At 37.6% G+C, this 11,401-nt stretch overlaps 1 long non-coding RNA gene across 1 annotated transcript; it reads right to left on the reverse strand.

Annotated features, from left to right (window-relative positions):
- Positions 1–4,245: 4,245 nt before the first annotated feature.
- On the reverse strand, positions 4,246–7,283 carry LOC122324337. Its single transcript, XR_006247153.1, has 4 exons — positions 6,925–7,283; positions 6,393–6,500; positions 5,096–5,208; positions 4,246–4,359 (listed from the first exon to the last, which is right to left on the reverse strand). It is a non-coding gene; the product is annotated as an uncharacterized LOC122324337 (long non-coding RNA).
- Between the last annotated feature and the right edge of the window lie 4,118 nt (positions 7,284–11,401).

The following is an 11,401-nucleotide window of genomic DNA, read 5'->3' on the forward strand; positions in this document are numbered from 1 at the left end:
CCCGGCGTGCCCATGGAAGCACAAATGGGCGCAAATGTATTTGCTAGTTGCCAGGTGTATGATAGGCCCCCTTACTGCAAAACGTTACCCTGAAATAGTATAGAATCCTATTCTATTCTATTCCCATGGATATGGGCAGACCGTTTGATTGATGCCACAGAGGCAAATATCTGTTTTCAGTTACACATTTATTTTTTTTCCTCAAGCTCTTTGTGTGGCATCGCGTTTTGGCCGAGATCCTGGATTTTCCTTGCGGATAGAAGCATTTTGTCTATATAGCCTGACACTTTTAATTAGTCGTACGCACCAGTAGGATCTTTTTTACTCATACGGTTTCTCAGAAGACATGCATATGCCTTCAACAACAACATAACAATAAAGCTAAAGATTATGTAGAAGTCAGTTTTTCCTGTTGTGGTTTCTGTTATTTGGTTTTTCTATCTTATGGAGGCCTGGTAGACAAGAGCTCCCCATTACTTCTACATTGCTGAACGCTCGTATCGTGATGAGGCAAGGCATCAGAGAGCAGCTCCAGCCTTTTTGGTCAGCACATCAAACAGCGCTGGCACTCTTATGACCAGCCAAAGCAATCAGGCTCTGATTGTCAGAGCCATCCAAGGCCTTATTACATGCAATCTCTGCTAATGTTGCAGACAACAGAAAAAAATCCCAATATCTTCGCTTTGTCCCCTGTGAGCTGATATAAAGAGCCCCTAGAGGAGCCAGGTAAAGCTGTTCTTGTTCTTGAGCGTACTGAGATCTGAGATATGCAGTAAGCCACCGGTTTCAGGACCGAGATGCCGAATGCTTCGGCGTCTGCTGTGGCCGATGCCTATCGCTGCGTTTCAGAGTTTCATGCAGAACACCTTCCTAAAAGGCCTTGTGGTTGTAAGGCTGATCTCTGTTTGTCCTGCATGCAGTCATTATGGAGCTGAAACAAAGAAAACGATCCGTTTTAAGTAAGTGCCGCTGGCTGCTGCACACACCATTACCCTCTTCCTGTGTCGAGGGAGACCTCTTAGGAAAAAAAACACCATCCATCAGCCTGTCAGGGGCGTTTATCTTAAGCCTGCAGTCACCTGGTAAATGCTGATGAACGTCATTAGAACCTTAAAGAGCGTTCATTTGAATTGCTGAAGAATGATGATCTTTCACGAACCAGCTACCGCAGTTTTACTGATTCTGAGTTAAACTCACCCTCATGTTGTTTCAAACCTATACGACTTTTATTTCTCTGTGGAAATAATAAGAATTGTTGATGAAGTATCAATGAAATGTCAATGAAGTAGCTTGAACTGTACGGAGAAAAAAAAGTGCATCTATAATATTATACATATATAAATAATTCATATACACAGACACACAATCAGAGGAAATCTGACGCAAAATTGACTAATTTCATTTAGTTTAAAGCGAACTACTAAAATAACTAAAACAGCATAAACTAAAACTAAATGAAATATATATATAGAAATATTTAAAAGACATTTAAAAGACATTTTTAAGACATTTTTTTTAAAAATTAAATAAAAATGCCCTAAAAACACCAAATTATCCAATTAACTTTGAACATACTGCAAAAATAATTCAAAATATAATTCAAAATATAACTTAAAATTATAACAGTACTCTATACCAAAATATTTCTCTTACAAATTTTCTTTTGCAAGGTAGGACCCAATGTAAACCACTCTAATTAAACTAATTTATTAGACTACAGCATTTAAAGACATTTACCAAGAAAGTCTATAGCTACCAACTGTTCACCTTCAGACAGAAACCCATACAGGTTTGTAACAACTTGTGGGTTAATTTTCATTTCTGGTATACTTGCAACCTCTAGTCATCACACACGCATCTACCAACAGTTTACTTCTGTCTATCCACAGTCCATAGTTTGCTTAAGATTAGGTCGTCCAAATGCAGTCATGCAGATAAAAACCTCTGAATCATTGGGTGATTTAGTAAGGATCTGTGTGTTTTTGGACAGCGTTCATGTCAAGAGAACATCCGCCCCAGGTCTTCTGCATCATTACACCCCAACTGCTGTCAGCGCTGACCACCTGATCACACTGTTTCTGCTCAAGCACCAAATCAGAAAGCAATTCGGTGTGCTGCATTTCACTCTCTAATGGCGCTCACAGTATGAATACAGGCAACCGAAATACTCTTTGGCAAACCATATACTAAAGTGCAACCGTGCATTTCAAGAGTGTGTTATAAGCTATGTGAGCTATTAAAGATCACTTCTGTTTGGTCTTTAGTTTTATACCACGGCATTATGTTGGGTAAATAAATAAAACATGAAAAACTGAATTTATTGATGCTGATTTTGGGGCTGAAAACAGCAGCAAGCAAATGAAAGAACCACATCAGACAAAACAAACTATGCCTGCAACTTGTAATTATGTTTGAAACGTGGTAACCAGGAATTGAGACTTCCAATTATTTGCAAAGTCTTCGGAGATATAAGTCTGTTTCACATGGTTCCACTTTACAAGCTTCAAGAGAAACAAACAAATTGCACCTCATTTGGTTCACCAGGGATTTCTTTTTAACTGCCTTTGGCTTATGCGACAATCAATAGGGAATGAGAGCTGCTCGGTGCTTATTCATCTAAACTGATCAGACATTTCCAGAGCTTGGAGACAAACAATAGGCCAGCGTTTCTGCACCATAAAAAAAGGCCTGGCTGTGATTGCGGTGAATGACTACGAACAATCAAAAGTACCCCGTCCTCATGACTTCGCTACTTAAAAGAGTCCCTGATGATGACATAAGTGGGATTTTAGGGTCTTTTATTATGCCATTCAGAAGCATCCTTTAATAAACGCGGCCTTATAATTGGGCATAGAGTCGTGTTTGTTCAGTATGTCCTCACATGCGAGGCCAAGCAAGCGGGCGGCAACTTGGACATGTGCTGATCCAGCCTTGATGTAATTGGTCACTAAAAACAGGAGGCACTGGTTCAAGCTGAAAAAAACAAAAAAAAACAACTCGGACTGGCTGAGATCCTTCTTCTAGAGGCTCTGTGCTTGAAAGAGAGAGAAAGAGAAGAAAAAGAAGGGAGAGCGAGAGCTAAAGGTTGACATCCTGAAGAGGATCATGCTAGCTATGAGAGCTTTTAAAGCTCTGGCTGCTGAATCCTCCAAACGCAGCATTTTTTTTGGTCACGTCGGGTTATAAATAATATGGGAGGGGAAAATGTACAGTCAAACGCAGTCAGGGTGTTTAGTGACTAGGAAATTGGTCACATTATAAAGGTCATCGCACAAAAACATTTGACCACAGAATGCTGACCAATGATAATCAAATATTTCCGTTAGGCGTGTTTTTATATTGCTTTTAGACAACAGTTCATAAAAATCTTTTTAGACACGGTTGCTTTGTCTCTTTTTGCTGTGTTGATGTGAGTAGTTCAGAACATTTATGGTAATGTTTTGTTCCTAAATGAATATGTTTAAATAACATGAAAATATAAATCCACAAAGTCAGTAATTTAATGACTCATTCGACAAAAACAACAATCACTTGCTTCATTCCAGAAACAATGTTTTTGTTAAAGGGACACTAGGAAATAGGCGTATTTTCCAACTCTTCCAGATTTATTAAGTTGAGTTTTACCGTTTTGGGATCCATTCACCGATCTCCGGGTCTGGGCGATAGCACTTTTAGCATAGCTTAGCATAGATCATTGAATCCGATTAGACCGGTGGCATCACGTTCAAAAATGACCAAAGAGTATTGATATTTTGTCTATTTAAAACTCTTCTGTGTACTAAGACCAGCGTAAAATGAAAAGTCTTGCAAGCCAGGGACTATTTTTCCACAGGTGCTGCGTGATATCAGTGTTCCAGCTGCGGCCATGTTACGGACATGAACGGTTTTCTGGTGTTTGGCCGTATTCTTGAAATGCTAATAGGTCCATGTTAGAATAATGGATCTAATTTGGTTTGTACATATTCCATTATTACTATAAAATTTTGGTAATACTTAAATAGTTTTGAAAACGCTGTTCAGTTGAATATTTCCGTTCAATAAAAGATCCAAATACATAATAAGCAGTACAACTTTTTTGATAATTTATTATATTTGATAATAGCATAAAAATGTTTCTCAAGCACCAAAACTATTTCCTCTCAAAAACTCATCACGCAGTTCAGCGTACAAAAGAGTTTGTCATCAACCATAATAATTAAGTGATTCGGCTCACACGAATATTGTCTCAACTAGCCATTTTTCCATGGGCTTGTTAGTTTTCAATCATTCTGCCGTACTTTTCCATTCATGCAATAGAAGCCACTTCTGTCTTTTCAAAAGAAACGGTTCAGTGGACATCGGGCCGGTCTGAAAGTGTATCTGAGGGGGATGGGAAGACAGAAGGAGGTGCTTTAATCCTCAGAAATAAACTGACACTAAATCTTCTGTTCTTTAAAGAGCTCCTCACAAGCTCCTTTGAACTGAAAGAAGAAAAGTTCAGCACAGAAAGAGGGCCACTGAAGTTAATTTGAAGTTCAGCAAATCCAAACCGATTAACATGCGACCCGATTGGGAACATCGGATTGTGTATCTCTGTCCTCTTTTACTGTAAAATCACTTATAGATCGTGATATTTTAAACCTAAAAATGTTCCTTTTTTACTTTGAACTGTAAACCTATGAGTAGATTCGCTTTATTGTCAATGCCAAGCTTGTGGGCTTGAGGTGGGCGCTGAGAGACTCTGTCCAGTACGGCTCTCACTTTGAACCTAAAATCAAAGGCTTATTTTCGCCATGTTTACAGGACAAGGATACAAAGAACTGTGAGAGGAAAATGCGCATGTTATTCCTCAAAACTCTTTTGAAAAGCCCATTCTACCAGCTTTGTATTTTTGAAAAAGGTGAGCGAAAGCTCAACATTTTTCTTCTACTTAGGATAAAAAGATTATCTGTCTGTCCTGAAATGCGCAGCTTTGTTGTTGGTGCTTGTGTAAATTCGCCATGGAGTGGAGGAATGAAGGGCCATTTGAGGAGAACAGCTGTTGTGGTTGAGATGTTTCTGTTGTGGTTGAGGGGTCGAGCCCCTTGAACAACCACAATACACACTGGACACTAACCTTTGGCAATTATTCCCAGAAAGAACGTGCTGGTGACCACTTGGGCTGATTGTTCCCATCCGGCTGGTGTCCACTCTCTACTGGAGGGAAGTGTACTGGAAGAACTTGACCTACTACGGGAAAAAAAACTTCATGAGGAAGTATCACATGCAAGAATTAGCAATAAATTACATGTAGATTTGATGTTTTTTGAAGAAAATAGCCATCTTTTATATGGTTTTCAGGGGTGCTTACACTGTACAAATAAATAAATACATACATAAATATAATATAATATAATATATATATATATATATATATATATATATATATATATATATATATATATATATATATATATATATATATATATATATTTATTTTTATTTATTTATTTTTTTTAATTCAGTGTGTCATTTGCTATTTCTTTGTAATTATTTGTGAATTTTTGGATAAAAATGATTTATACACGACATTTTGCAAGTTTCCATTCAAATTAACGCATTTCTAGCAATTAAACGTATATACACATACATTTGGCCCTAAATAAATCAATCAATTCTACATTGCTTTTTATTTATGGCAACTTCTAATCAAATTATGTTTAACCAACAAACGTTATCGATTTAGAGGAACATCATTTGCATGGAGGAGCTTAGTTCACCCAAAAATGAAAATTACCTCATATTTTATTCGCTTCGAAACCATCCTACAGTACGCGTATATGACTTTCTTCTTTCAGACAAACTCAGCCACACAGTTTAAAAAAATATATTGGCTCTTCCAAGCTTGGTAATGCTGGTGGATAGCGGCCATTATTTTAAAGCTCCGTAAATCTGATTCTTTTTTATGAATGTGGTTAACATGCAACTCCAATTCAATTATTGTATTGTATAAGAAAATCTAATCTTGGTGTTTCTTGGTGTTTTTTAAATACATAAGTGCAAAATTGGTATAACACTTGACGGCTCTACTTATAATATTGTGGTCACTCCATCAGTGTAAGTCTAATGGATCTTTTACTGTGTTATCAATCAGCAGTTGACACCCATTCACTTACACACTCGCCAATAAGCCACACGATTTAACGTCCGCACCACAAATAACGCACTAATGTCGAATACTTAGAATTAAGGGTTTGTTGAAATTCCTAAGCATAAGCAATAGTAACAGTGTTGCTTTTCTCAGAACTAATTACGTGCTCTAGCATATCATTTAACGAACTGCAGTCAGTGAAGTCAGTTTCTGGCACCGCTGCATTGCTATACAGCTCATATTTTTACAAAATGATACCGTCATGCGGAAACGAAGCACTTACATGTTACGTAAAAATGACAACGTTGACTGCATCTGCCAGAGGTTTGAATCGCATTCTGCGCAGATGTGACTGGGAAAAGGATGTGCTTCCTCTTATCACGTTCCAATACTGAAGATAAAACACAAAGAAGATTCTTTCAGGCCGGCTCAAATCTGGATAACAGATCTGGGTAGAGCTGTTTGATGCTAATATGTTCTTCAGATGTGACAGACTGCGGGGTGAAATAGAAATTGTTAGCATTTTTACTGATGTAATTATTCGGACTTTCTTTAAATAAATAAAGCGTATAATACCGGAGTTCGGTGCAAATTAATAGAATGCAGGACGGAGCCAAAAAGTGCTGTTTTGCAAGGAAGTCATTTCAAACATGAACGACTTCCACGGAAAAAATGTTACGAATGTTCGGAATTGCTCTCACTGAAAAAACAGGAAGAACATCGGCGTTATTTTATTTTTTTTAGGTTTGGAACAACGCGAGTGAGGGAGCGCTGACCTTTTCGGTGAACTGTCCCTTTAACGCGGAGCGACCCACCTGAGTTCTGACATTATCGCGGGTGACATCAGAGGTCAAAGGTGAAGTCAGTCTCGCCGAATACACCAGAATCATTAGCGCTATTATTTCCACTCCATCTGCGCCGCCAGAGCGAAAACAGAGAAAGTGATAATCAAAGAAAGACAAGAGAAAGAAAGAAAACTGCCACTACTGTAAACAAATGAAGCACTAGGTTGTTTATCTTGGCAGATCTGGCATAAAACGCTAATTGCTCCTGAGAAAGTACTGCATAAGTACTCTGGCTCCAGCACTGTTGTTTAACACGTTTTTAGAGCATTAAGCAATGTACCAACAACTGAGGGGTAGTTAAGGTCTGTGGCTTTCACCATTTTAACACTTTCAGCGTTCACTAAGGCGTAAAATGTGTTCTTTTTTTTTTATCCACGCAACTTACAGCGATTATAACGCACCTGGGAGTTTTCACTATGATATTTTTTCAAAGCATTAGAGTTGCTAAGCTCCTATATAAACTATTCTCTGACATAAATTGAACCTAAAAGTATCCGGAGTTAAAAGGTGATTTTGGCCTGTCCTGTCTCTGTATCCAGCAGTTCAAGTTATACCATCAATTGTCTTGTTTTTTGTTGTAATATAGACTAATAAAAGGTTCCAACCAATATTATAGTGTCACAATGATACACTTTCTGTAATATTGCAAACACAAACTTTAAAAGGATCTCGCATAACATATTTAATATTCAGTGTTTCGTTTCCTGCACACAACCCTGTTAAAATATGATTTTCCATTCACTATGATCAAGAGTGTACTATTTATTTTCAAATTGTGACATATTATTTTGATTATTCGAACGTGAAGGCAATTTAATAATCTCATTGCATTATCTTTTTTTTTAAATAGTTTGTAGTGTTGCATTCGGAGAGGCCTGACAATCAAACTCCCAAGTTACTAAAATAATATATTACATTAAATGTTTTTTTTTTTTTTTAATATCATGATTCTTTTTATTTGTATCACACAAAATATACTTTTTTAAATATACAAAAATGTATAAAAATTGTATTATACTGCCACTGAAGTGTTCACGGAAAAGAAAATTCCTTTCCAGTCTTGTGGGTGACAAGGAACTTTATTCTATTCTAAGATAGGCATTTTATTTTAGCAAATAATTTTCATGGTTGTAGGATTAAACATATTTATTTAATACTTTTCTTTGCAAAAATGTATTAATTTATTTTCATTATCATTATCAAGACAAATTGTCATTACATTTATTTGTTTATTTTCTGTACATTTATTTATTAACTTTTTTATTGTAATTCCCATTATTCAGAATCCATATTCTCATTTAAAATGTTATTTAAATAATAGATTAATTACAACAGAAAAATAATGCAATGTTCACATTTCAACATATATTTCATAACGTTAATTTCAATGTTTAATAACGCATTTTTTAAAATCTGTTAACAATGCATTCTAATATGAAGAACTGTCTCTTTATTAGCGGAGATTAATAAATGCTGTGAAATATTGCTCGGTATTAGTTAATGTTAATTAATGCAGATGATATTAACAAATGGCTTCTTTTTGTAAAGTGCACAATACATTTTTGTATTATACTGCCATAGAAGTATTCACAAACATAGCAAAAATCAGCACCGCTGACACACTCCTTTTATAGTATTGTGGGAAATGAACTTTGGTGTCGAGACACTAAACACTGAAGAGCCGAGTGCGGAACTGGCTTGATGTGTTTGAGGTGTGATGGTACGTCTCTCGCGGCGCGGTTCCCAGGTCTTGACGCAGTCGTCCGTTATTGTTCGCCTCTTCCACGCAGGATGTCACATGGGCCCAAGTATTTGTGTCAACGTGGGAAGAGGCAGATCCTAAGTGGAATCAACAGGAAGAGTATTAGAGTCGGTTCTCCCGACACCAAATCCCAGCACGTGTGATATCCGCTTCCGTTGCTTCGAGAGACGCCGTTTCCAGGCGACGGCCTCGACTGGCCTCTAACGGGTGGCCTTCGGTAACGGCGCTTTCCCAGAATGCAACTGGGATGTTAATAAAGCTACAGCCACGCTGCGGAAAAGGCTTTTGGATCTCACTTTACAGCTCGTCAACACATACGTGGCCCAATTTCGAGCCCCGTGTAAAAGGATGGATGACCGCGTTGATGCTTCAGCGTCCCGAAAACACACTTTCGTCCTGCCAAGATCTCCTCGACGCGTTAAATTCCCCCGGCTGACGTCCTCCCTTCAACACCTGACCCGGGATCGGGTTTCTCTGAGTAATGGGAAGGAAGGCGAGCCAGTGGCGATGCCTGACGGTCGCTGGAACGTGAACGTGTCAACGCGCTGTTACGTCAGCACTCCTCGAGAGAGAGAGGATGTGCACATGCTCACCGTTTGACAAGAAGGTCTGGTGGCCAAAATAAGCCTCCATATTTTTGGAGTGCTTTTGGGATGCCTGCGAAAACGTTACTGGACTGCTTCAGGGAAGCGTGCTTTGTCAGGGTTTTCAGATGACAGTGCTTCTTTCGTCTGCGCTTCGTGATCTATTTCGGTGTCTGCTCAGCGAGGTTTTGAAACGGCCTTTCGCTGGAGATGTCAGGGCCGGAAAGACCCTGGGATGACACTCTCCAACGACGACAAACGGATAAACATATTAGTGAATAATTCTGTCCTTCAGTTGACAGTTGTTATACTAATTCGTTATTATTTATTCATGTTCATGTCCATTTAAATACTTATTCACCTAAATTGTTATTATCGCCATGCATACGATTATTAAATATTATTGTAATACAAATCTGCAGACAAAAAAACGGGTAATACTTTATAATAGTGAACACTTATTGGCTATTAACAGACTTTTCACTTAATAAATACCTAATTTGCTGTTTATTAATAGTAGGTAGGTAGTTGTTAAGTTTAGTGGGTAGAATTAGGGATGTAAATAAGGTCGTGTAAAATAATGCATGAATAAATTGCTACTAAATAGCTAATATTCTAAAAATATCCACGCTCATAAGTAACCACTTAGGAGACCCTAAAATAAAGTGTTACCAGAACTGGTAAAATAATTGATTATCAAAAAAAAATTATTTTAGCAATTTTATAATTAGATATCAAGCTGAAAGGGGACAGGTTGTAAGACTAAACACTTTTACTTTATTCAAAATGACAATTTTCTGTGCAAAAATGAATTCATTTGCAATTATCCTGCCAAATTTTCCCTAACTATTTTTTTTTTTACATTTACATCTACTTATTGCAATTCATATTCTCGTTTAATATGTAATTTTTGTATATCATTTAATATATAATTAGTTTGAATTTCAACATTTAGCGATGCATTTAAAATATTAAAAAATGAGACTTTAATTTAAAGCGTAACCAAACAATACAATATACTTTTATTTATTCATCCAATTATTCATCTTCTGCAGTATATTAAGATAAAATAAAAAAATAGTAATTAGTACCATAATGAAAAAAATACTTGCGTGTCATGAAAACGTCAGACGGGAAAAAAAGGTCATAAACACACTTTAGTTAGTTTGAGCAAAATTAATTCAAGACAAACAATTAGTTGCAACCTCAAACTCCGCTGTGCAAAAATACCACTACAAGAAAGTTGGTATTTTTAAATTATATTGTGAGTGGCTAAACAAATATTTTAATTGCTCTTCTGAAAGCTTGTAAAAAAACACCAAAAGAGGAACAAATACTTGAACTGGGGGATTGAATTGGCAAAGAACTGTTTCAAATGTTTAGCGTTTGCTTGCTTTTGGCCTTGATGCTTGTGCATGTGTAAACAACCTTTCCTACAAACCCCAAGGTCTGTCTTTAACCCCGACATCTCCCATGGCCTTTTCTGCAGCGGGGCTTTATTTTTCTTCCCACAGAGGAGCAGTCACAGGAAGTTGAACTACTTGTGCAGAAGAGTGCACTTGGGACAATGTACATTAAACGTGCTGGACTGCACACACACACACACTCACACAACACCAACCAGACACATCATTACCTTCCCAGAGGCGTACGCTCTTGACTGGAATGGCCGCACTCAGCCCACCGGCCTTCACACACTGGTGCCACACACGTCAGCTCTCCCTCGCCACAGAAACAGACACACTCTTCTGTGTTTGTGTGTGTGTGTGTGTGTGTGTGTGTGTGTGTGTGTGTGTGTGTGTGTGTGTGAGAGACACACCACGCATTAACCGTTTGTGTGCACACATCTCCACGGCCCTGACCGGAGATCATAAACAGAGAAAGAAGAAGAGAGTGGGCGAGGAATAAACTCATTAAACTCTGAGATTTGACGCGCTAGGAAAACTCTCCTGGCATGTAACTGTAACTGAGTAAAATTAAATTAGCATTAGAGTGTAAAAATCACCAAAATAATGTTGATGATGAAACATGTTGCTGAACAAGTTTGTTCTTTTGCAGGGAGAACAATACTCTGTAAATGATAAATTAACTTGTGTCCTTG

Source organism: Puntigrus tetrazona, chromosome 20, assembly GCF_018831695.1.
Source record: "Puntigrus tetrazona isolate hp1 chromosome 20, ASM1883169v1, whole genome shotgun sequence".
In the NCBI taxonomy this organism is placed as follows: domain Eukaryota; kingdom Metazoa; phylum Chordata; class Actinopteri; order Cypriniformes; family Cyprinidae; genus Puntigrus; species Puntigrus tetrazona.